A 27,560-nucleotide genomic window follows, 5' to 3' on the forward strand; every position below is an offset into this window, starting at 1 on the left:
GGATCCGTTTTAGGACAATGTCTATAAGACCAGATATTGTCTTTAGAAAGCTGAGAGACCCCAGGAAAATAATTGCACCTAGCAGAGTTTGTAGGCTCTATACAGACAAGATAGAGGTGACAGTCCATGGTCCTTGATCTTAGATCAGAAGGGCAGAAGGGCAGATACAAATGTGAAGTAAAGAACTGCAGGAACTTGATTTTTTATGTTTTTATTTTATATGAGGTACTAGGAACGGAAGGAATGAAACATCAAATAAAACAGTTAATAAATTGTGGTACCTCTTATGTAGTGTATGATCTGATCTGCCCGTGTGGACTTCTTTATGTGGGTAGTACAACAAGTCACCTGAGAGTGAGATTTGGGGAACACAAACATAGTTTCAGCAATGGGAGAGATAAGGATAGCGACAAATATTATTTACAATGGAACTTCAAACAAGCCCATAGTGGCAATCCATCAGGTTTGAAGGTATTTGGGATTGAGGCTGTAAAGAGAGACCCTGACTGTGGAAGGAGGTACCATAAACTCTGCACGAAAAAGACTTATTGGACATTCACCCTGGGTTCTTTAGTCCTGAAAAGTCACTTAGGTCAAAGGTTATAAGGTACACCTTGCTGGTGCAAAGGAAATATCCCCCACACCATTACACCACCAGCCTGAACCATTGATATAAGGCAGGATAGATCCATGCTTTCTTGTTGTTTGCACCAAATTCTGACCCTACCATCTGAATGTTGTAGCAATCAGTCTGCCCGTTGTCCTCTGACCTCTGACATATACAAGGCATTTTCGTCCACACAACTGATGCTCACTGGATATTTTCTCTTTTTTGGACCATTCTCTATAAACCCTAGAGATGGTTGTGCGTGGAAATCACAGTAGATCAGCAGTTTTTGAAAATCTCAGACCAGCCCCTCTGGCACCAACAACCATGCCATGTTCAAAGTCCCTTAAATCCCCTTTCTTCTCCATCCTGGTGCTCGGTTTGAACTTCAGCAAGCCGTCTTCACCACGTCTAGATGCCTAAATGCATTAAGTTGCTGCTATGTGATTGGCTGATTAGCCAATTTGTGTTATCAAGCAATTGAACAGGTGCACCTAATAAAGTGGCCGATGAGTGTATTTATATTTGTTATACTCATTACACTGTTGCATGTACTCTCCTTTTCCTTCAGATATACACACATACAGTTGTGTTAAATAAAATAGCAGTGTGTTGAAAAAAGTGAATAAAGCTCAAAATCCTTCTAATAGCTTTTATTTCCATACACACAAATGCATTGGGAATACTACACATTCTATTCCAAATCAAAACATGAAGAAAAATATATCAAATTTGTGTTGTTCCTTTAAAAAATTTGAAGAAAAGTGAATATTAGACTGTTCAAAAAAAAAGCAGTGTTTGTATTTTTCTTTACAAACTCAAACATTCACTATATAAACTGAAAAATGTTTGAAGATTTTGCTTTCCTTTGACTCACTTAATGAATATTTAGTTGTATAAGCACTGTTTCTGAGAACTGCTGTACATCTGTGTTGCATGGAGTCAACCAACGTCTGTCACCTGTGATCAGGTATTCCAGGCCAGGATGATTGGACTACATTCCACAGTTCTCAACTACCACCTCTACGCTGATGACATGCAAATCTACCTCTCTACCCCTCGCCTCACCCCTTCAGTCTCCGCCTGAATCACCCGCCTACTGAACAACATATCAGACTGGATGCCACTCCACTTCCTCAAATTAAACCTTTCCAAAACCGAGCTCCTAATTTTTCCCCCAGCCCACGCCCCCCCCACCCTCTCCATCATGACCAACAACGCCACCATCAGCCCCACCCCACAAGCCAAAGTCCTAGGTATCACTCTAGACTCAAATCTGTCCTTCCAACCCCATGTCCAATCGCTGGCAAACTCATACAGGCTCCAGCTCCGTAACATCTCCAAAATATGTACGTTCCTAACCCCAGACACTACTAAACAACTTATTCACTCCCTTATTATCTCATGACTCGACTACTGCAACTCCCTCCTTACCGGCCTACCTCATCACAGACTATCCCCGCTTCAGTCTACCCTGAACTCAGCGGCCAGACTCATCCACCTCACCAACCGCTCCGCATCTGCCACCCCCCTCTGTCATTCCCTCCATTTGCTCCCGATTGCCCAACGCATTAAATTCAAACAACTAACATTGACGTACAAAGCCATTCATAACACTGCCCCAAACTACCTTATCGACCTGATACCCAAATACCACCGAACCCGTACTCTTCGCTCCTCATAAGATCTCCTACTTTCTAACTCCCTGGTCTCCTCCTCCCACGCCCGACTGCAGGACTTCTCCCATCCTCTGGAACTCACTACCCCAATCCATCAGACTGTCACCTACCCTCCTCACCTTTAGGCGCACCCTGAAAACCCATCTTTTCAGGGAAGCCTACCCCACCCTCACCTAACAGCCGATCTCCTCCACTCATCCCACCACTCCATCCCCCACAGCCACTTCCTCCTGTACCACTATCCCCTCCCTCCTAGATTGTAAGCTCGAAAGAGTAGGGCCCTCGAACCTCTCGTATATTGTTTTGTTACTGTATTGTCTCATATACTGTCCCCCACTATATTGTACAGTGCTGAGCAAACCTTTTGGCGCTATATAAACACTGTATAATAATAATAATTTCTTGGTTTTGCCTCAGAAACTGCATTTTTTATGTCACCCCACATGTTTTCTATTGGGTTAAGATCCAGGGATTGGGCTGGCCACTCCATAACGTCAATCTTGTTGGTCTGGAACCAAGATGTTGCACGTTTACTGGTGTGTTTGAGGTCTTTGTCTTGTTGGAACACCCATTTCAAGGGCATTTCCTCTTCAGCATAAGGCAGCATGACCTCTTCAAGTATTCTGATGTATTCAAACTGATCCATGATCCCTGGTATGCGAAACATAGGCTCAACACCGTAGTATGAGAAACATCCCCATATCATGATGCTTGCACAACCATGCTTCACTGTCTTCACAGTGTACTGTGGCTTGAATTCAGTGTTTGGGGGTCGTCTGACAAACTGTCTCCGGCCACTAGACCCAAAAAGAACAATCTTACTTTCATCTGTCCACAAAATGTTGCGCCATTTCTCACAGTCAATGTGCTCTTTGGCAAATTGTAACCTCTTCAGCACATGTCTTTTTTTCAACAGTGGGACTTTGCGGGGGTTTCTTGCAGATAGCTTGGCTTCACATAGACATCTTCTAATTGTAACAGTACTCACAGGTAACTTTACACCTTCTTTGATCTTCCTGGAGCTGATTGTTGGCTGAGTCCTTGCCATTTTGGCTATTCTTCTATCCATTCGAATGGTAGTTTTTTGCTTTCTTCCACGTCTTTCAGGTTTTGGTTGCCATTTTAAAGCATTTTAGCTGAGCAGCCTATCATTTTCTGCACTTCTTTATATGTTTTCCCCACTCCAATCAACTTTTTAATCAAGGTACACTGTTCTTCTGAACAATGTCTGGAACGACCCATTTTCCTCAGAATTTCAGAGAGAAATGCACTGTAACCAGCATGTACAACATTTGCTGCCTTCCTTCCTTAAATAAGGGCAATAATTGCCACCTGTTTTTCAAAGAATGAATGACCTCACTAATAGAACTCCACACTGCTATTATTTTGAACATGCCCCTTTCAATTAGTGATTCAATTACACAGAATCAGCAGCATGCATGTCATGACTGTTGGGTCTGTTGGATTTCTATTACTTTACTACACCTGCTAGTAAATTATTTGCCATGTAGAAATATCATTTCTACCAAAAACAGTGATTGATCAGGTATGTGATGTCTGACTGCTATTATTTTGAACACAACTGTATATTGGAGAAAAATGGTGTATGTGAAATTTGGGGATTTTGTTGGTGGCAAAGTGGGATTCTTGAAGAAATAGGACATCAGCTTGTAAGGAGCGAGCTTCTTTTTGTAGTAGAGATCCTTTGAATGGTGAGTTGAGGCCACGGACATTTAAGGATGATATTTTAATCATAGTGCTGGATGTAGGTGAGTTGTCTGGGGCAGCAGAGGTATTTTGTAGGTTATGTAGAGTAATGGCCTATCTTTTTGTTGTTTTGGAGAAGTTTCAACAGAGAAGAGGTAAGGTGCTGGATGCGGTCGCTGGTTTGATGAGGATGTTTCATCTTCTAGGTCGTTTTTTCGAGTGAGGAGGAGTTGAGTCGATCGACTGTTATCTGCTCATATTCAGCCAAATGCTTCAGAACTCATTGAACGCCGCTTCACAGTGCAGATGGACAATGACCGAAAGCATACTGCAAAAGCAACCAAAGAGTTTTTTAAGGGAAAGAAGTGGAATGTTATGCAATGGCCAAGTCAATCACCTGACCTGAATCCGATTGAGCATGCATTCCACTTGCTGAAGACAAAACTGAAGGGAAAATGCCCCAAGAACAAGTGGGAACTGAAGACAGTTGCAGTAGAGGCCTGGCAGCGCATCACCAGGGATGAAACCCAGCGTCTGGTGACGTCTATGCCAGCGGTTCTCAACCTGGGGGTCGCGACCCCTTTGGGGGTCGAACCACGCTTCCACAGGGGTCGCCTAAGACCATCGGAAAACACATATTTCCGATGGTCTTAGGAACCGAGACACCGCTCCTCGCCGCCGCCGCCGCCACCGCCGTCTCCAGGTGTGGGCAGGATGACATGCCGCCCCTGTCATCTGGACACACCTCGAGATCAATCCTCGCCTGTGATTGGCCGCCGGCACTGTAGCTCAGGAGAGGCACACAGGCGGCCAATCACCGGCAAAGAGGTGGAGCTTGGAGAGGAGGAGCCGAGCGGCACCGCGAAGATCGAGTGAGTGAAGAGGAGGAGAGCGGCCGGAGAAGGAAGACATCTGACAGGTAAGTGTTGGTACCATGGGAGAGGGAGGGAGCGAGCGAGCCCAGGCTGGAGCAGGGGTCTGCAAGGTAAGTATCATTGGTGTCAGTGGGAATAGTGCCCCATCATTGGTGTCACTAATACCAATGATGGGGCACTATTCCTCCCACTGACACCAACGATGGGACACTATTCCTCCTACTGACACCAATAATGGGGAACTATTCCTCCCACTGACACCAACGATGGGGCACTATTCCTCCCACTGACACCAACGATGGGACACTATTCCTCCCACTGACACCAATGATGGGGCACTATTCCTCCCACTGACACCAACGATGGGACACTATTCCTCACACTGACACCAATGATGGGGCACTATTCCTCCCACTGATACCAATGATGGGGCACTATTCCTCCCACTGACACCAATGACGGGGCACTATTCCTCCCACTGACACCAATGACGGGGCACTATTCCTCCCACTGACACCAATGACGGGGCACTATTCCTCCCACTGACACCAATGACGGGGCACTATTCCTCCCACTGACACCAATGACGGGGCACTATTCCTCCCACTGACACCAATGACGGGGCACTATTCCTCCCACTGACACCAATGACGGGGCACTATTCCTCCCACTGACACCAATGACGGGGCACTATTCCTCCCACTGACACCAATGACGTGGCACTATTCCTCCTACTACAAAATTACAGTTATGAAGTAGCAACGAAAATAATTTTATGGTTGGGGGTCACCACAACATGAGGAACTGTATTAAGGGGTCGCGGCGTTAGAAAGGTTGAGAACCACTGGTCTATGCGTTCCAGACTTCAGGCTGTTATTGACTGCAAAGGATATGCAACCAAGTATTAAAAAGTGAAAGTTTGATTTATGATTATTATTCTGTCCCATTACTTTTGGTCCCTTAACAAGTGGGAGGCACATATGCAAACTGTTGTAATTCCTACATCGTTCACCTGATTTGGATGTAAATACCCTCAACTTAAAGCTGACAGTCTGCAGTTAAAGCACATCTTGTTCTTTTTATTTCAAATCCATTGTGGTGGTGTATAGAGCCAAAAATGTTAGAATTGTGTCAACGTCCCAATATTTATGGACCTGACTGTACATTTTTCTGATCCCTACCTGTCCCTTCACAAGGGAGGGTACAATTGCAAGCTGTTGATTTCTGAAGGGGTTATGCCAGTACAGAGAAAGCAAACTGGAAAATTCCTGTTAATGTAATCTGAAGAGATGGGTTACCAAAGATGATGTGTTTCCCCTTAACTCATTTTTGTTTGCACTAGTAAAGATTTTGGTAAAATTGTGTAAATAACAAATATCGTTTAACAATCATCTGCATAATTACTAGGGGAAATACAAGATTTACAGTACCATCTTTGGATTGTATAGGTCCTGGGCTTTCAAGAAATAAATGGTTTGGGGAAGCAGTGGGTGGGTCACATAAGGACTGTAGAAGTCTTGGCTGACAGTAGATAGCAGCCTTCCTTGTAACTTATAGCAGCAAGTAGTTTTAGAAGTGAGCAAAGTCCCTGTAGCAGTAGTTACAGGGCTGAGCTCCTCAGGCACAAGCTAGTTACAACAAACTACAACAGCTCATAGGTAACATAACTAGGTAAAGTCCTTTGCAGTAGTAGCACTTGTACAATACTCTTCAGAACACTAGCCAGTGTTCCCTTTTCTTTCTAGACGCTGACTATCAAGTACCATGGGAGGTTGCAAGCATACAAAGTCCCCACATTTCTCAATGTCAGTACTCACAAGGCTCATGGACAGAATTGTTGCTTCCTTCCAATCTTCCAAGTGAAACCCTCCAGTGACAGCAGACAGAGCTTTGGTGGACAGCTCCCCTCAGTCAGCTTACTGAAGAACCAGGGTCTCTCTCTCTAACTTCAGGTCCTCAGGTTGACCCACCAGAGGCCACATGGCAGCAGTTGCCAGAAGAAGCAGCCTGCCTTCAGCCTGGCTGGTGCAATCCATTCCTGGAAAAGACCCCAAGCCTATGTGCTCCTAGAACATAAATACCACTTATAATTCTTATAGTAACATTTTATTCAAGGACACTGGCAGAGCACTGCAAATATTTAGGAACAATCTCTTCAGCTAATCTTTCATTTATCTTTTTACACATCAGTATCTGATTTTAAGTTTCAAGATAGCTTCTCACAATAACTAGTAGAAGCTAATAAAACTACATTTCATGTTTTTCTTCAATTCTCTTTCAGAAGCTACAATAATTTTAGTCTTGGGTAGGTTTTGAGCACCCTATATTATCTTTAGATTATTATTTTTGACAGACTATGTTTAATCAGTATTCACTTTTTTTAAAGGCAAACTGCTTGTATACAATTACAGGAATAATTACTTACAGCAAGTATTGTCATTCTGCATATGGGGATATTAAATAAACAGCACTGTAAGAAACTTATTTACTGTGAAACCGAAACATTAATGACTAAAATATATCTAAGACTCAGACTTATTTCCATTTGGATATAGCAGGAAAGGGTTAAAACTCTACCAGTGTTTTCTGGCATCTGTGTCCCATTGGGGAGGTTTATCATCACCTCCTGTAAACACAACAGGAAGTTACTATAAAAAAGTACCATGGTATTAATTAGGGGCGGACTGACAACTCATGGGGCCCATGGACAATAGGGACCTTACCCAAACTCAAAAAAGCCTATGAAAAAGGTACCAGGGGCATCTCATGAGGTCCCCTACTGACCCCGGGGCCCTTGGGCAGTGCCCGAGTTTCCAAATGGTCAGTCCGCCCCTGGTATTAACTGATGGAACTGTCCTATAGTAACTGGTAACCATCGCTATTACATTGAAAACAAATGGGTTCTTTCAAATGTATGAACTGATTAGCCAATGACTACATGAGAACTTTACCTTAGGAATCCTTTAAGGTCTCAAAAGCCAGTTATCACACCAATTCAGACTTACAACCCTACTAGGGATGTGTGCCCCAATGCAAGAACATAAGGGTGTGGAGATTTTGCTTGCCACACAAGAAGAGATCTGATGAAACATTTGAAGGCTGAAGACTCCAAAGGATCCAATAAACTTTTTTTTATCACTACTATTTTTTTTTCAAAAAGGTGAATAAAGAGTTGAGTGAGGACATTATGTCTGCTCCTTTTTAACATCTTAGCTTTCTAGTTAGTTGCGAATGAGCAAGAGATTTCTTTACCAGTTCAAAAAACATAGCAGGTAAATTTCATACAAGTCCAAACTATTGTACCACTAGGGCCTGCACCTTGAAGCATATGCCCATCATTGAAAGAGTTACAAGCTGCAATTAACACAGTAGGCAGACTGCAGACTTGAAGCTCTTCAGTTAGGAATACTGGACTGGTTTGGATTCCTTATGTATTATGCTGGTATCTTTAGATAGGACAAAGCTTCTATTTTAGCCATTTGCCTACAGGGCACTTTTACCCCCTTCCTACCCAAACCAATTTTCAGCTTTCAGCACTGTCGCACTTTGAATGACAATTGCGCGGTCATGCAACACTGTACCCATATGAAATTTTTAACTTTTTTTTTGCATAAATAGAGCTTTGTTTTGGTAGCATTTAGTTGCCACTGGGGGTTTTATTTGTTGCACTATAGCAAAAAAAAATTAAAAAAAAGTTTTTCATTGTTTCTATTATAAAAGTTTGCAAACAGGTCATTTTTCTCCTTCACTGATGTGCATTGATGAGTCTGCACTGATGGGCACTGATAGGCATCACTGATGGGCACTGATAGGCACAATTGCTGTCCAGCATTGATGGGTGGCACTGATGGGCACTGGTAGGAGGTACTGGTGGGTGGCACTGCTGGGGGGCACTGATCACCAGGGCACTGATCATCAGTGCCGATCTGCTCTGTGGCAGCTTCTGGTTATCTGCAGTACTTTCCTCACGCTGTGACAGTGCTGGAAAGTGTTGCTGATAACCGGCAACTGTATTTACTCCATGATCTGCTGTGTCATTGGACACAGTTGATCACGTGGTAAAATACCGCTGTGATTGGCCTTTTACCTTATAATGTGATCAGCTATGTTCGTAGATTGCTGAGTGCGCACCGCTGAGGGCGCTTGGGAGGGAGCGTTCTGGGAAGACATCGTGTGATGCCCTCCCAGAACTGGACAACCACAATGTAGCTATCATTTGGCTGTAGTTGGTTAGCAAGTAGTTAAAGAAAAATGGGGAACCAAAAAAAATGTAGTATTTATTATAAACATAGGTGTAAGGTGCTAAGCATTATCGTAATCCAAATAAAACCTTGAAAAAAAAAGTTTAAAAAAATCTTGAAATACAGTGCACAAAAAATTGACAATGACAAATGACATTGGTGATTTTGGTGCTGAAATGTAAACTAAGTCACCCAGATCTCCACAGCTCCACTGAAGACAGGGCAAGCAACACAAACTTACCAAATGAATTTGATCCCCAAGAGCTGAGTGGTGAAATAGAGCTTGTAAAATATCGTATTGTCTCGATATTTTATTAACTTGTATTGATGAGAAATGTTCAGATAGAAAGTCCTTCCACTTCTTGCGTAAACTCAAAAAGATGATTTAATTATAACGTTGCATAAAATTAGAAATAAAATATTGGCATACAGAATGTTTAAATAATGTCCAAAAAATATAGCTAAGTTCTTGATAATAAGATTGTATATATGTATATGTGTGTGTATGTGTGTGTGTATGTCTGTCGCATCAAGGCTGCTATAGAGTGAGTGAAACTCAAACCTTTGTTCTACTCTTAAAAGAGCAATCCAGCCCCCACCTTTCCTAAAAGTGGGTTGGTATTCTCTTGTAGTCCCACTAAGATAATTGGAAACAGATGTGTATATATAACAAACCTCCAGTCTACTTCTCCTAAAGTCTGAGCGTAACCTAAGAAGGCCTAGACAAAACTTCACTGACATTCCATCAATTAGAATACATTAGATGTATAACACATACATATATATATATATATATTTATATATATATATATATTCTCCTAAAAGTAATCTTACTAAGAGTTATCTCGTATATAAATATCGTAATCAAGAAATATTACAGTATAAACCGAACAATTCACTAGTTAGTGAAACATATAATCTCTTACATAGATGGGGGAGGATGGGGGAAGGTATAGCTAATTGCTCTCATATGTGGCTTGAATGTAAAGGAAAAACCCAAGATATATGTACATATGTATATTCACAGACTATGAAGTCTAATTCCTTACTTTTCCCAATCTAGAACAAATATAAATATAATAACTCAATTATTCTATTAAGATCCAACTCATTCATACTTATGTTAGTACTGTTAATAAGAAGATATTAGATATTAGGTTATGGAAAGCTTCTAACAGAGCTCTATGTGAAAAATCATGAGGTAACCCAATCAAATATCGTTGCTCCATTTCCAGGTAAATATTCAGCTCATTGAAAATACAGAAATAAACAGCCTCATAGTGTAGCAGTAAAAAGAATGGTTTTATTAACATTTAAAATTGCACACTTATGTGGTATATGGAAAACATACACAAATCAGATGTCAACAAAAACAACTCTGGAGACTGAGTCGCAGTTGCTTGCATGATGACGTCCAGTGCTATGTCAGGTTCTGCTCTACCCATTGGAAACAAAAAACAACACCTCCTGCGCTCTATGGCCCAGAGCAAGGGTGGGTAGATGGACACTGAACTTGAAGAAATTCATCACCAAAGCATCAAAGGTTGTGTGGCTCTAAACAAGGCTGGGGAAGCTCGACCAATACTTTTTTTTTTCTTTTTGTTCCGCTGTACAGTTCTGCTCTACCCATTTTCTCATCTCTGATGCAAGACTCATGAGTGCCTATATACAATATATATATATATATATATATATATAAAATCATAAAACTGGTCTCCAATGTTTACAAGCCTTTATATGTGTGAGCTGACTGTGACTGATTGCTGGGGACGTTAACTCCCTCCATCAGGCATCAGGCTGTGAGAGCCTGCTGCTTAGTGAAAGGGCTGACTGCTGACAACACACTAATAAGGTGCTGCCTGTTTGTTTTGTGGAACCCATTAAGAGGCATTCTGTTAAAACTGACATGTTTAGTTAGTGGCTCACATTAGCAGATGTTTTGCTTGCTTTATAATATAGACTTGTTGTACAAAGCCCGCCTACCATTGTAAACTAAAAAAGTGTTTGTCAGCAGGGCAAGAGGGAAGATAAATCTCTCTAACAGAGATCAAATGGGGCTTCTAATGTTAACCCTATTTAAGGCACCTAATGTGATCTGTTTTGAATGATATACAGAAGATTAAAGGCCTTTGGCCTTGAGTTAATAGGCAAATGTAGCTTGGCTTTGACACCCTCCTGAACACTTTGCAATGACAGATGTACTTTACCTGCCTATGACCGCCTTCTGTTATAAATTTCACCTGCTTGAAATTGTTTTCTCATTCTTTTTCTCTTTTTTTCTTTTTTATTTATAGGAAACTGATTTAATTTACATGTTTTATTAAAAAACAACTTTGGAAAGAAAATACATTATTTTTATTTTTTTGTGAATTTCAGCTTAATTGCAATTTGAACTAAAACCCATCCCTGTCAGTAACCCTTCCTGCTGTTGTCACTATTCGGAAATCATACAGCCGTTGTAAAGTTATGTAGACATGAAATGGTCGCATTGGATTAGCATCACTGAGATGCCAGAAAGAATTAAAACAAAAAAAGATGAAAACAAGTGTTTTCAAACAAACCACAGAAGTAAAACACCATTGTAAGCCTGTGTAACAGGATCCACTTAACACTCCAGCTACAGAGGTGCTCGCCCGGCTTGCCTCTGGAAAGCAGCCACAATAAAAGGAAATGGCTGCACACGCCACCAGGGCACAACAATCCTATTGAAAAACCTTCATGGAAGCATCAAAAAGCTCCCAGCAAGTAAAAAATGCAATCAGGAGAGATGTTGAAGCATTTCAAGCTCCATAGCGCTTATTCACAACATCGTGTTATGGAGCGCTAAGGAGCATGAACATCTCTCTCAATTGCACCTCCAACCCACAAGCCAAGAACTTCCCAATACATCCATGAAAATTCACCAACAAACCACCACATCCCAGCGGAGTCTGCAGCCACTTCTTACCACTGTAAGTATTTTCAAAGATAATTATTTGATACATAGTGTTTAGCAAGCTAAATGTCATCCAGTTAAGGTTTGCATTTACCTGAAGATGTGATACCAGTCCATTAGCAAGGTAATTGCTGTTATTAATAAGGGGTGAAATCAAGAGCAATGTCTGCATGCTATTCCACAAATGATGTTGAGCAGGGATCACAATTTAGTTTAGTATGGGAAAGTAATGTAAGTTAAATAAAAAAAAACATGTTCTTTGTTTTTTTCCTAGTTTGCAGAAAATCATATTTACAGGTATTTGGAGCTTGCTCTAGCCTTTCAGCTTGAGCTGAACAGAATGAGGAATTTGACTTTAATGCAGTGCCATGTGCCAATCACAAGATGCATCTCTACCTTGAGGCAGCAAAAATAGCTGCTGGTATAGAGGTGACAGATTATAGGTTCTTTATTTGAGCCACTATCCGACATCCCGACCTTGTGACAAAGGTAATTCCTTCAGTGATGTTAATATTCACTAGGCATTAGAAATAATAACATATATACTTGTCCTATAGCTCCTAGTGGGCACATGTTTGTTTTATTGTACAATGATGGAATGTTTGCTAACAAGGCCATCCTTTTCCACAATTCACATAATCAATAACAAGTAAACCAAACAAAAGAAAACAAAACCATAAAATTAAAAAAAAAAAAAAAGAAAAGAAGGGAGTCCATGAAGGAGGCCAAGCATGACTTCTTCATACAAACGTATATTAGGTCTTATTACCTCATAAAAGGCAGTAGTCTCGGAGATACGGAAAATTCAACCCAGGGGGACCATATTTCCCTAAACTTAGCATAATTGTCATTTGTGGTAGCTATTAATTCCTCCATACGCATGATGTAGTTTACTTCTTCCACCCATTCCCTTATTGTAGGTATTGTAGATTTCCAATACCTAGGGATCAGGGTCCTTCTTGCTAATAGTAGAAATCTAAATACTTCATTTTTTAATAGATTTAATTGACCCGGGAATTATTGAGAGAAGAGGTACCAGCTGGCCAGATCCAGCCAGATCTTACCTGTAACCAAGTGGCTTAACCAAAGTATGGCTAACCAAAATGGTTTTATAGCTGGACAAGACCGCCGCATATGTAAAAAGGTGCCGCCCGACTCACCACATCTCCAACATTGATCTACAATCTCCAGGTTAATCTTGTTCAGTAAAGCTGGGAAACTATGCCATCTGGTTATAATTTTATAATTTCTCTTCTGCGATTGAGAGGCCAAGGCTATTTAAAATGTGAGTAGGAAGACTTTGTCCCAGTCTTCAGACATAATATTATTTCCTAGTTCTCGTTCCCAGTATTGTATGTAGAAATGCCGATCCAGAAATGCAGAGGATAAAAGAATACCAAGTATTTTAGAAAGAGTGCTTGGACATTTTGAGTCTGAAAGACACAGCTCCTCAAACCAGGTTAAGTCCCTTCTAGCCTATTCCTTCATCACCTTGTCATAAAAATGACGTAGTTGGAAATATTGAAACCACTGTCCTCCATGGGAGGTCAGAGGAGAAATAAGCTCTCCCAAGGGTCCAGGCCTTTTGGGGTAAGCGCTTGCCAACATAGAAATCCCTTTTCTGTCAGTGCAGGTGGAAACTCAAGGTTACACAGAATTGGTGTTAGTGGCCCAGGCCTCAAAAAAAGGCCATATTTGAGAATTCAGTTATTTCAAACATGCAAAAAAGAGGAGAGCAAAGGCATTAGTTGCGATGTATCCAGACGATCTGGAAGAGAAGTCAATGGGACAGGTGACAAGTCCAATTCAAGGGTAACCCACTGTTTACAAGGGCTGCTATGAAACCAATCCAGGACCCTACTAAGTAAAGCTGCTACATAATATAATTCCAGGTGGGGCATATTTGCACCACTGTCCTTTTGCCTCTTCCCAAAGGTATTATAACTGAGTCTAGCTGAAGACCTATGCCAGTGGTGGTGAAGTGGTGAGTCCCATCCAGGAATGTCACATTAAAGACCAGCTTTTAAAGCATTGCTGCATAGAAGACCAGGGCCTCTAAAAAGGGGGTAGCTCCAGACCTTCTGTAGGGGGCCCGGGCAACATCATTCCATCAGGGGGGCCAGGGCAACTGACAAGTGGCTCTCTGCTCCTGTTATTCTGCTACATTTGCAGCTAGGCTCCACGCACTTCCACAGCCTCCTGCATTCTCTCTCAGCATGGGCTAGTGCTCTGAAAGTGAGCTATGCTGTGCACTCTGCTCCCTCAGTCTAACTCAGCTTGTTTCACATCGCCTTATATTTACCTCTGATTGTAACTTCGTTTCTCATTCCCCCTTCCCTCCTTGATATTCTTGACCTACTCACTCTCTCTCTCATATATCTATCCCACCCCTGGCAATCACGCTCTATTCTTCCACCTTTCTCAATCCAGGTGATTGTGCCTCGGTCAGTCTTCTTGCATTCCACCGCTCCTGTGTTCCGATCCCATCTATCCTATCTCACTGTTTTTCCTGCTGATCCAACTCTCCAAGCCACATATTCTCCTCTGCTGTCTCCCACATCCTTTTGTTTCCTGACACAGTCACAGCTGATCAGCTACAGTCCCTTCTGTGGCTGCCTTTTATCTTCTTCCAGGCTGGCTTAGTATTCCTTACGTAGCAGAGCTTCCCAACCCCTCTCCCCCAGGCTGCTTCCCTTCAGATCACCCTCCTTGCTACAAACTTCTCATTGTCTATCCAATGCAACTTTTCTACTACTGCTTTTTCTGACCCCTATGCTGTCATTACCCATTCTCTCTTCATATCCATGCATCACTGTTCAACTCCTTCTTTCTAACAATTTACTAACTAATCTGTTTAATGTGTTCCATTTTCTATCACGTACAGCTCAGATTTAGCATAAGTAGATTCCTAAGGTCTCATGGAGGGCTGTGTTCACCTGCAATGGTAAGCACAGGTGTTTTGTGCATCTCAGTGCAGACAGTTCCATTGATGTCAAATGGAACAAATTTGCTGCAATCACTCAGATACTGCTCTCAATGTGACATCTACACAGGAACCAGTATGGGTGCACAGCCCTGAATGTACCCAAAGTACATCTGGGGTCATGTGCTCACACCTGTATGGATATCATACAGGGAGTGAAATATCTAGACAATATGATTTTGACACATTGATTTTAAAGTTACTGAAGGAGCCAAAGATTTCCAATTCCTTTGATAATGAAGGGAAAGATATAAATGGGTCAGTAATGTGAAGCAAAATATAATTTGCAAATATACTTACCCTATACTCCTTACCAGCAATCATTACTTCTTGTATTGAGTCATTAGCATGCAAAGCTGTTGCCAAATGCTCCATTGCCAGTATATACAAAAGCGGAAAGAGAGGACACCCCTGATGGGTCCCATTAGATATATGAACCAGATCTAAAAGTAGTCCATTCACCTTGATCCAGGCTGTTGGACAAGAATAAAGGGCCATTATTTTATGAATGAACATTGGACCAATTTGCTCCAATGTTCCATTCAGGAATGTCTACTCAAGGCAATTGAATGCTTTTTCAGCATCCAGCGAAAAAAAACATAAAGGAACCTTCCGTACCTGGCAGTGAGAAATGAGGGATAGTAGCTTGATAGTATTGTCCTGTGTTTCACATATAGTGACAAAACCAACCTGATCTTAGTAAATAATAGAAGGGATAACCACTTGTAATCTGTCTGCTAACGATTTAGCATAAATGTTTAAATCAACATTGATTAAAGAGATCGGGCAATAGCTCGAACATTCAGTAGGGTTTTTTTTTCCTTATGTAAAAGGGTAATATGGGCTTCCTGTGATTGACAAGAAAAGGGGCACAAGTCTGAAATAAAATTAAATGTAATATCCAGGATGGGTGCCAAATTATCCTGAAAGTTTGGATAAAAAGCACTTGAAAAGCCAACTGGGCCTGGGCTCTTGCCTACCAGGAGTGCCTTTATCGTTCAACCAATTTCCTCAGTAGTAGAGGTGACATTTAATGAGTCTATAGCTGATCCAGCCTAGGCAGGGCCGTTGTCGAGATATAATGAGAAAGCTGTGTAAGTCCTTGCAAATTGGTAAAGACCATACGTGGATTGGGTATGTTGAGTAAAGTCATATAGTATTCATGAAAAGTTGAGACAATATATTCATATGAATGTACTAACCCCCTGTTGGGGCAACAGAGTATCGAAATGTATGTACATCCTACTTTCATGCTAATTGTCTTATTGCCAAATTTATACTTAGAGCTACAAATGCAGTCCCTATGTCGGAAATACTCCTGATCTAATGGTGGAGATATTTCATTTACTTTCTAGTAGTTGGAATAGATCAGTCTCAAGTGTGTGTTTATAGTGAAGTTCTAGTCTATACACTTCCTGTAGAAGCCGTGTAATATCTAGGGAGCACTCCCTTCAAACAGGAGACCTCTGAATCAAGGGTCCCTCTGATGACACACTTCAAGTCCTCCCATTTGATTGGTTGTGCTGTCGTATCTAATATGTGATCCTGTAAAAATGAGTCTAATTGCTTCACAGATCGACCCATCCTTTAGGAGAGTGTCATTCAGCCTCCATGAAGCACTAGGTTTCAAATAATGTGAGCGGAGGATCGAAAAAAAGAGCGGTGAGTGATCAGACCATATTTGAAAGCAAATTGTTGCCTGAAGTTGCCAACTAAGAAGATTATGCGAGACAAGAAACAGATCTCTCCTACTATATGTAGCAAGCATTAGAGAATGACATGTATAGTCACGAACGGTTGGATGAAACACCCGCCATACATCAACTAATTGAAATTTGTGTAAACGTTGCTTAAGCTGATTAGGTTGAGACAAAGAAATGAGGATTAGTAGATGTAGTGTCTAAAAAAGGATCGAGTACTATGTTAAAATCCCTACCCCACACTATTCTTTCTTCTACTAACGGGCCTAATTTTCAAAGAAGAGAAAGCAACATAGGGACTTGTCCCTAGTTGGCAGCGTAAACATTAAACATTAAACATTAAAGTAAATGGCATATTATTTATTTTACATTTAATAAGATATCTACCCCCCGGATCACTCACCTTTTGAACATTTGAGACTGGAAGGGAAACATGAAATCCTATAGCCATACCCCTAGACTTACTATAATACCACTTAACATAGTGGCGAGTAGGCATGGTTGGAGCAGATAAGGTTTTAAAATGTGTCTCCTGTAAAAATAATACATCTACGCATTGTTTATGCATATTATATGTTATATAAATAACATTTAGGGACCCAAATTTTATCGAAGTCATAATATTAGATATAATGCTATTGGAAAAATTGTATTATCACACCACTTTTGTCAGACGCCATAGAAAGATAGAGAAAGAAAGAAGAGAAAAAAAAGAAAGACACTCAAAAAAGAGTGTCCAGTTCTAACTGAGCTCCCCAAAAACAAAAAATGTGTCTGTTCCAATCCAGCTAACAAAAAAGCTCAAGTGGACACCTATAGGGGCAAGAGCATGTATAGAGACCTGTGCCCACACCTGCTCACTCAAAAAAAAAGAAAGAAAATCACAATGGGTATAATCCCAACTAATGACAGCTGTCACAGGGCTAAAGCTAGTTCTACAAAAAAATCTTGTGGGTGTTCTACCCATTTTAGATCTCAGTAGGCTTTTTAAAGCCACCTAGGCTGGCAGACCCAATCCGGGTGGCACCGTGGAGTCATTAGGTATGTATAACAAAGCACGCTATGTCTATGGTATGATAATCCCATATCCCTATTGATTAATTATTTAGTTTCCCTCATACATGGGGGCTGTACACCTCAGAGCCCCTGGCTGCCAGCCCCAGTGGCGTAAGGCTGGCCATAGATTATCCAATTTTCTTGAGATTTTTGTTTTAGATTTACCAGAAACCATATAATAGGAGGTAAAACCTAACAGCACTTCCAATTGTATCCAATTAGGCAGGCTCTTGCACTACATAGTTGAAGGTAAATCTAAAGGAAATTGGACAGAAATTGGACAGAAAATTGTATAGCGTATGGCCAGCCTAATAGACATTAACATGGGGGAACAGTCCCACATCGAATAGTATAACTCCACCACCTAGAAATAGGGCTGCTATCCCAAGGAAATAATTGAAGAGGAGGATCTCGATTAAGGAGCACAACAAGGTGCACTTTGTAATACAGATCCATCTAGTGCCCATTGACTCTAAAAAAAGACTCACTATCTGGCTATTTCCATGGGATTGTTGATTACACACAATAATTAATACCGCATGTAATATATCTAGAACCTATTTCCCAGAAAGATTAATTATGCAATAACAAACAACATACTGCTTATCCCAAGAAAATTAGATACACGCAATTCATCTTAAATTAAGTAATTCACCCAAAGTAGCAGTACAAAAGCCAAAAGAAAAAAAAAACCCTTATAACAGGTACTAAGTTATCTGCAATATTCCCAGCTTCTAAACTGGATAGAAAATTTCCAGATAGTATTGCTCCACCCATAAACACCAACAACTAAGCCCTGGATACAGAAAAAAAGTTGCAGTTATTGTAATATTGTGTAGAATAGAATAAAAAATTTAGTTATACTAACATACTGCCTATTATTGCACATTTATAACGTCCATGCTCCCATCACCTAGATTGTCTATTTACAGGAGGTCTAGGCAACCTTCCAGTGGAACAGCATACAGGTTGCCAAGGCTCCCATGTAGGTAGGTTTGGAAATGTTGGCATCGGGGGATCTGGTCAGGGATCTAGCTCTACTGCAGGCAGTCCAAGATTTCTAGTAAGAGTTACTAGATCCACAGGGGTGTGAAAGACAAAGGAGAGACCATTCTTCTTCATCTGCAGATGATATGGATAACCTCATCTATATGTGAGCCCTGATTCAAGAAGGGATCTCATTGATTGGTCATAGAACTCTCTGCTTAGTCAAAGTTCACTTTGATAGATCTGCGTAAAGAGTAATTTGAGCTCCCTCAAAGTCTTTAGTGCCGTTCTCCCGGGCTTTATTCATTGTGGCTTCTCTCTGTTTAAAAAAGTCAACCCGGTATAAGAAATCTCGAGGTGATGTAGCAGCAGGGTTCAGAGCACCAGGGATGCAGTATATATGATCTGTATCAATTGGATCTGTGACCGGGTTGCCAAGTTTGAGTGTGTTGAAGATATTAATCGCTGTAAGCAATAAATCTTCCAGTTGTATCGTCTCTGGCATGCCCCTGGTGTGAATATTGTTCCGCTGGTGGCAATCCTCCAAATCATCGACATGTGATTGTAGAGCTTGAATCTGGGTGTGATGATCAGTCATCACCATCTGATAGTTTTCCTACATTTGCAGGATTGGTGAGACAACATTTTCCACCACCTCAAGGCGATCATGAAAACTCTGAATGTTAGAGCAGAGGTCCGCCTTGTCCATTTTGTGGCTATCTTCCATTTTCTGAAGTATTGCTTCCATATCTCTCTTGGTGGGGAGTAGTTGGAGATATTTCTCTAATATATATGTGGCATGTCTCCCCTATCACTTTCACTGCCTGAATCTGACTGTTGGTCCACGTTTTCTCTGGCAGTTTACCCTGCGCTATCAACCGATCGGGTTGGTGATGAAACATCAGAATCAGCCTGTGAGGATGTTGATCTAGTTGCATGCCGGGACTGTCGAAGCTGTTGGTGACTTTAGGGCTTGTGGAAATATGCCCCAATTTCAGAGCCTTTATTTTGTAGGTGCTGTGATCTGGCTCCCCTAGTTTTCCACTTTCCTGGTTTACTCATGATGATTAATGTGTGTCAAATGGAGAAATCTTACAATGATGTACTGGTGTACTGTCCAAGATGAGCTAATTAAATGCACAAACAGATGTTAATTGACAGACTGTCCTTAACTGTAACTCCACTGAGTTGACGAGCAAGCAGAGTAGGAAAATGCAAAGCAGTAGCAGCAGTAAGCAGCCATAAGAAGGCAGTATGGAGCAATGTGGTGCAAGAGGCATCTAGTAAGCAGTAGGCATCTAGTAACAGCTAGTAGCAGCCATTCACCTCCACGTTGGTATTCATAATCAATTTGTGACTAGGCGGGACCTCACCTTGAAGAACCAGCTTTTATGTACAGAGAGAGAGCAAAAACCAAGCCAGTGACAGGCCAGTATGCAGACAATTGTACTCCTGCAACACACAGCATACAGGAGAACACAGACACAGGCTGGAGACACACAAATAGGAAGCCAGGGGCAAGCCAGATTTAGATACCTATTTCAAAGTGTAGGTAGTGATATTCATAGACACTGGAGAGCCAATGAACAGCCAGGGACACTGGGGAATCACACCTGGATGCAGGGACGGACTGACAACTCATGGGGCCCCCGGGCAATAGCGGATCATGGGGCCCCTGTGTACTTGCCCAGACTCAAAAAAACCTATGGAAAATACCAGGGGCATCTCATGAGGCCCCCTACTGACCCCGGGCCCTCGGGCAGTGCCCGAGTTTCCAAATCTTCAGTTCGCCCCTGCCTGGATGGTACTGTATCCTGCTGACAGACCGACAGAGCTGAAGGCAGAAGGAAGAGCTGAAACTGAGCTGAAGCTGGATGGATAAGCCAAGAGAGTCGAAGTTGAAACTGAATCTGGGGCTGAATCACCACATTCACTGCAGGCAATGGCTATAGGGAGGGCCGCCGAGGACTGCAGGATGTTGGTGAATACTGTCAGCCAGTAGAGAAAGAGTGCTGGCCCCAGATCAGTAATATTGAGCAGATGCAGCAACACAGCTACACAGTAGCATCGCGGGCATGCAAGCCAGAGCGGTAGCAGATGAGCGTCCTCACGTAGCCATCCACAAACCCCTCCCCTAATGAAGTTTTCGTTCTCATAGACTTGTATGGGAAAAGAAACAGACCTTCATCACAGGCCAATACAGATTTAAGGTAAGTAGCAGCTAGGTGCAGGGCACACAGACAAGTTACTTTAAGAGAGAAAACTTTTGAAGGTCTTACAGCCTACTGTTTGTTTGTTTGTTTGTTTTTTAATAGACATAAAAAAAGTCATGGGAATTTTTACTAAGCTTTTAAATGTTAAGAAAAACTCATAAAATCTGAAGATGATAAAATAATTATATATAAAATGAAAATGAAAAAGTAAAATACAATTCATCAATGATAAGGTCTATATGTTCTTATGTTGGAAAATCTGCGTGAGATTATATTCATGCTCCAATCATGAGAATAAATGAATTGCAGAGTAACTAGAGAAATTACTTATGAATTTAACTTTCCAATTCACACATGAAAGCATTCCATAGGAAATGTACTACACTTTATGGACCATGTGAGTAATGAATCTTATTATCTCCTCTTACTTAATGGATAATTTATTTCTATTTTAGCACATGCATTCAGATTGGAAAGTTGTAAAAGATCTTTGACCATGAAATTGTCACGGTTGGCAATGTAAGATTTACTTATGACCTCAAGTTTTTGTTTTTTTTTTCTGTAATGAAAATGAGGCTCTAAAACATAAAATCATTAGAACTCAATGAAAGCTAGTATAAAACAGTTGTTTTATTAATTCAGGGAATGTTTGCCTGAATCATATAAATAAATGTTAATAAAAAGTGGTTTTAAAAAAAAAAACTAATTTATAGCTTTTTAGCAATAAACGTTGCATAAAAAAATTGCATTAACCTATAGAAAATAATCAAAAAATTCACCGACCTAAAGTGAGACCAATATAAGTTGAGTTTTGAGCGGTTGCTATCTTTCTCTGTATGCTTTTTATTGGATAAGCCTGCCAGCATCACATATTTGGCTGGTTTCGATCCTTCCTGATCCTGCAATCTAATCCTGACATTTCCCCTTAATCTACCTAGTCAGGAGTGACAGCTGAAACAGGAGAATCACTAATTCATCACTTTTTGATTGACCTTAGTTTTTGCTTGTAGATATATCTAATCTTCAGAGAGTCACGCAATTTAGGGATCAGGAAATCCTGCTTTTTATACTGTTGAACCTATGCAGATTGGACATGTGAGATACTGTAAATAAGAGAATGTAAAATATTTCAGAATTTTACCATCTGCCTGGTTCTGATTTACAAACCATGTTGATCTATACTTCTTTACCTTTACTATTTTAAATGTAATCCATATATGTGTGTATCCTACCCTGAGAAATGTTGTCTGTTATCTTGTAGATGAGCTTGACTTGATTACTGACTTATGTGTTCTGCCAATTGCCTCACCTTGCCTCTTGTATTAACTCTGATTGTACATAGCTGTAACCATACTATGCTCCTTCCTGAGAATTGTATGCCTCTCTTCAGTTTACACCTGTGGCAGTGGACATAGACCCAGAGGCGGACTGATCATTCGAGCACTCGGACACTGACCGAGGGCCCGGGGTCAGTAGGGGGCCCAATGAAATGCCCCTGATACCTTTCATAGGCTTTTTTGGGTGTGCTTTGAGTGTGGGCAAGGACACAGAGGCCCCATGATCCCCTATTGCCCGGGGGCCCCATGAGTTGTCAGTCCGCCCCTGCTTAGACCCATACCTAAGCATAAGCTTATTCTCACTAGTGATGACATATATAACCCAAGCCAATCTGCAACTTTTGTCTTCAACTTTTGTCCCCCAAAATATATTCAATCTCTGAATCCTCTATTATGCATCTGTTATCAATGTCCATATCTAAGCATATACTGTATTGGAACTGGCCATAAGACGTAGGTGGCAAAGATTGGTTGTGTGTGGTCAGAAAGCAGAAGAAGGCCAGCATGCCAAAGTCAAACAAAGTATTTTAATTTATTCAAAAGAGCAGATTGCACAATGCACATAACTGGTTATTCACAGTACAACATACTCATTTAAATTATTTAAATATTTTGTTGGATTTTAGCATCCCAGCTTTCTCTTACTTTTCATTTTTAAGCAGTCAAGTAATCTTAACAAATGCCACCCAGCAGCCTTTTAGAGCTTGTGACGTCTGGTCTAAGTATATCAAAAAGTCATTAGTCCCTGCCCTAAAGAAACCAGCACTGTACCATATGTAGACCCACCACTGACAAACAAGCACAAACTAAAATTGGCCTATTTAGGTTTTATTTATTTATTTCAGGTACTTATATAGCGCTGTCAATTTACACAGCGCTTTACATACTGTATATGTTCCCCAGTGGCAAGATGGGTCCCAGCATTAGCTGGCTGAAGGCCTTTGTTTAGATATGCTGCCCTACAAGGACTCCTGGTATTGCCTGTAGAAGTTCGGGGTATCATTAAAGTAGAACAGGGCTAAAGGCTAATCACGGCTAGAGTGTACCACTTATTGGTGCCAAATTATAGTTGTATGCAGAGAATTTACCTTTATGCTCTTGACAATATTACAGTGCCTATTTGCTTAACTTGGTGTGTCACAGGGGCTGATGTGGTCTTTAGAGTCAAGGCCCAGAAAAAAGAAATCAGATTACCAAGGGGCTCCTTAGTACCATTACAAATACATTAATATGGAAACAGCACAAGGAGCCAATCAGTTCACCTGCTGGCAAGAAGCTGATAGGAGGAGAATGCAAAATGACAAAGAGATGAGCTCATCATCGTGCTGCTTCTCCAGTAGCAGGCTCAGGTGGGCCCAGGCTGACCTGGGCTCAAAGGAAGTAGGTTAAATGATGATGGTCATTAAACCAATGACATCTAGTCATGAAAAAAAAAACAATGCATGATAAATCTCAGGATTGTAAGAAATATTGCTGTTAAAGTTGGTTTTATTTTTTCTTTTGATTAACAAAGTTGGCTCCAGTTCATAAACTATGGTGTGGTGTGTTCATAAGGCATTCATGAGGGGTATAATTATGCAACTGGCATCTCAGGAAAGGAAGCACAAGCTGAAAAATATCTCAGAACTAAATAGCTGAGTTGGAGACTGAACATAAAAAAAGCTCATTCTACCCCTACAGCCCTTCCACCAAGACTTGCTGCCTGCAGGGCAGAACTGTGACAGTCTTTAATCTCGGATTATGATACTTTTCTCAAGGCAAAAAAGCAGGCACTTCTAGCTCAGCAAATTACATAAATCTCCTGGGGCTGATGGCTTCTCAGCCAAGTACTATAAAGCCTTTGATGAAGTCCTTGCTCCAGGTCTCACAGAACTTTTCAATGATGCCGCGGCTTTTGGTTCCTTTCCAAATGAGATGCTTCAAGCCATCATAGTAACTCTCCCGAAACCAGGGAAAGACCTCTCCATTCCTCAGGATTTCTGTTACATTTCTCTATTAAACTCAGATTTATGCCAAAATACTAGCAAACAGGGTGATGGAAGTCACACCACTCCTTTTAGGATTAGACCAGATAGGATTTGTGAAAGGCCAGCAAGCACCTGATGGGACTAAAAAATGGTCAATATAATAAGGTTTACAGAAATAGCTAAAATCAATTTTGTATTTCTAATCCTAGATGCTGAAAAAGCCTTCAAAAGGGTGTACTGGGGTTATTTATCCCTGACCCTGGTGAAATTTGGGCTTTAGGGGTTTATCCACTCAGCAATTATGTCTCTCTATACTCACCCTACAGCCCAAATATTTACATCAGACTTGCTGTCCCCCGGTTTTAAGCTGACAAATGGGATCCAATAGGAGTTCCCCCTTTCCCCAAAATTTTTTCTTTGACCATTGAGCCTGTAGCAGAATTTATTAGATCCAATGCTTCGATACATGGAATTAAAATTGGTAATAGAGAACACAAACTGAGATTATTTGCAGATGATATCATATTGACAATATCCGGATCAGATACTTCTCTCCTTGCAGTACAAAATAGTTTGTCCTGGTTCCGAAGAATTTTCTTCTATAAGGTGAATAAGTCTAAATGCTATAGTATGCTCTTCCTGTAGATATTTCCTCCATCAAATGCAACTTACTAAGTAAGCTATTCCCATGTAACTGGGATTCTCCATCTATCATGTGCCTTAGTATACAAGTAACTTCCCCTATATCTAATTTGTACATGGTTAATTTCCCCAAACTTCTAGAATGAGTTTTGCAGGAGATGACACAGGTAAGTAAAACCCAACTCACATGGATAGGGCGGATTTCAGCCTATAAAATGCAAATATTGCCCAAACTGATTTAATATTTTAGATCGCTCCCTATACCTGTGCCTTCATAATTTTCTCACACCTGGCTACTCTGTTGTGAAAGTAATGTTTGGGCAGGGGAAAACACCCTGGGATTTGCTATCTATCTTTTACACACCTAAGCATCTGGGGGGGTCTAGGGCTCCCTAATGCAGAAGCCTACCACCAGACCACCCTTTTGGATCAGCATTACTATTGGCTGTTCAGTCAAGAAAATAAACTCTGGGTAAAAGTGGAAAGAGAAGTAACATCTGGGCATGACCTTTTTGCCATGATAATGGCCTTTTGTCTTCACCATAAACCATATACACCAGAGTATCTGACTATTCAAGCAACTATATCTGCCTGGTCTTCGTGGACCAGACTTAAACAAAGTAACAATAATCCTTGTAGGCTAAGAGTTCCACTTAGAGCATTTGAATACTTAATCCCACACCTTTCAATTCAGAAATGGCCAGAGAGGGGAGTAAAAATTAACTTGGAGGATTTTGGACAGCTGAACACTGCTGTCATATACAGATTAAATCAAATTAGGCATTTCCAGAGAACAAACCCTCCTTACCAAATACGAGTAGAGGTGCTCCATCAGATCTGGAACCTCCTCACAAGCAAATGATCAAAGATGCGAAAAAACATCTCTTTCTTTTATAGCTATTGCAATCAGCATCCATTAGTCAAAAAGTTGAACTCCATGCTAAACTGGGAAACGGAACTGGACCAAACATTTTCACTAGCACAATGTTTGCAGGCTATTAAGTTTAATAGCAGATCTTCAGCATGCACAAAGCATTGGGATAATTCACAGAAAATCCTTCATAGGTAGTACAGGACTCTCTTGAGGCTTCATAAATTCCAAACAGGGTCCTCTGTTGGAGAAATTGTAACCTTGTAGGTAACTTATTGCATATGGATGTGCAACATTCTCCAGGAGTTCTGGAAAGAAGTCTCCTTATCCCAGACAGCATAGGAATGCACAATCCTACCATACCTACCTTAGCACTTCTTAGCATAAGGATGGAGTCCTTTCCCCTGGCCACTAGAACTGTGGTAGCACATATATTATTTGCTTCCCATATTACTATTACCAAAGAATGGAAGTTACCAACTCCACCTAAAATAAAGTCAGTAGGAACCAAAGTTAATACGCAATGTCTTTTTGAGAAATTGGTAGCGCACAAAGAACAGAGATCTTACATCTATCATAAGAAATGGGATCTATGGAGAAGCTAATCTCAAGCTGGCCATACACGTGTAGACGAGAATATTCGTAAGAAAAATCATACGAAAATTCCTTGAACATTCGATGAATGGACAAATTTCGTTAGAAAATTGTCTTTTGCTTTTAACATTCAATTTTAAAATACGATTTTTCTCCTCCCTGCTTTCGTGAACAAACATTGATCGACCCCATTAACGATTAGAAAATCAAACAAATATTCTGGAAAATTCTTGAACAAAAATCTATACACAAGCTTCAGGCCTTGACAGAACATTGATCCAGAGTTACTACTATTAGTAGGTCATAAATCAGGTAATGGTATATTTATTAATTTAGTCTTGCTCAAACTGCAATGAGTAATTTTCCTATTGTTATTCCTATATATTATTAACCTGAATTGCTCAGGGTTTAAAGTTTGTCTGCACATTTTGAACCCTAGGTGGGCCATTTGGAGGTTCATTGAAAATTAAAGTGTCTAAAGCCTGATCACACAGTGTGTACCCAAAAGAGATGACAGGCTTCAATCCTCTTGCTAGGGCCTCTAACCACTACCTGTTTATAAGATTCCTAGGGTGTGTATATTATATTTTCTTTATATTTTCTCTATATTTTATGACTGTGTTTGTATACTTGCAAATCTTGCTGTATCTTTTACTAATATTCTCAATTAAAAAAAAAAAACCTTGTCCCATGCCTTCAGTAGGATAATGCCACCCACCTGAAATAAGATTTTTAATAAACTTCACAATGAGAACAAGCTAGGGTTTGAAATACAAAGTTTATAATGCCATAGAAACTATTTAATAGGAAAGAGATGGAGTAAAGGCAGGCCTGAAACCATCATTTTCATTGCTACGAAAGTGTTAGGATTTATAAGCCAGGTTATCCTACAAAAGTTCCAAAAACCACTAGCATGAATCAGTTATACTGCTCTACAATTCTAAATTATTGATAAGGTGATATTTAACACATCTACTAAGCATAGGATGGAGATGGGTGCAGTAGGTGGTATAACATACAGGCGGGGAAGAGTAGGAAGTTGACAAGATGTAGAAAGACTTCCCTTTGGTTCAGCCTGCATTTATCTCTGCATCCTGAGTAACGTTCCATGGCTATGATGCTATGCAATTTTAACTGGCCCTACAGAGTTTGACAGGCAGCATCAC

Source organism: Staurois parvus, unplaced genomic scaffold (genome assembly GCF_062004578.1).
Source record: "Staurois parvus isolate SC_StPar_1 unplaced genomic scaffold, SC_StPar_1.0 ptg000047l, whole genome shotgun sequence".
Classification (NCBI taxonomy): Eukaryota; Metazoa; Chordata; class Amphibia; order Anura; family Ranidae; genus Staurois; species Staurois parvus.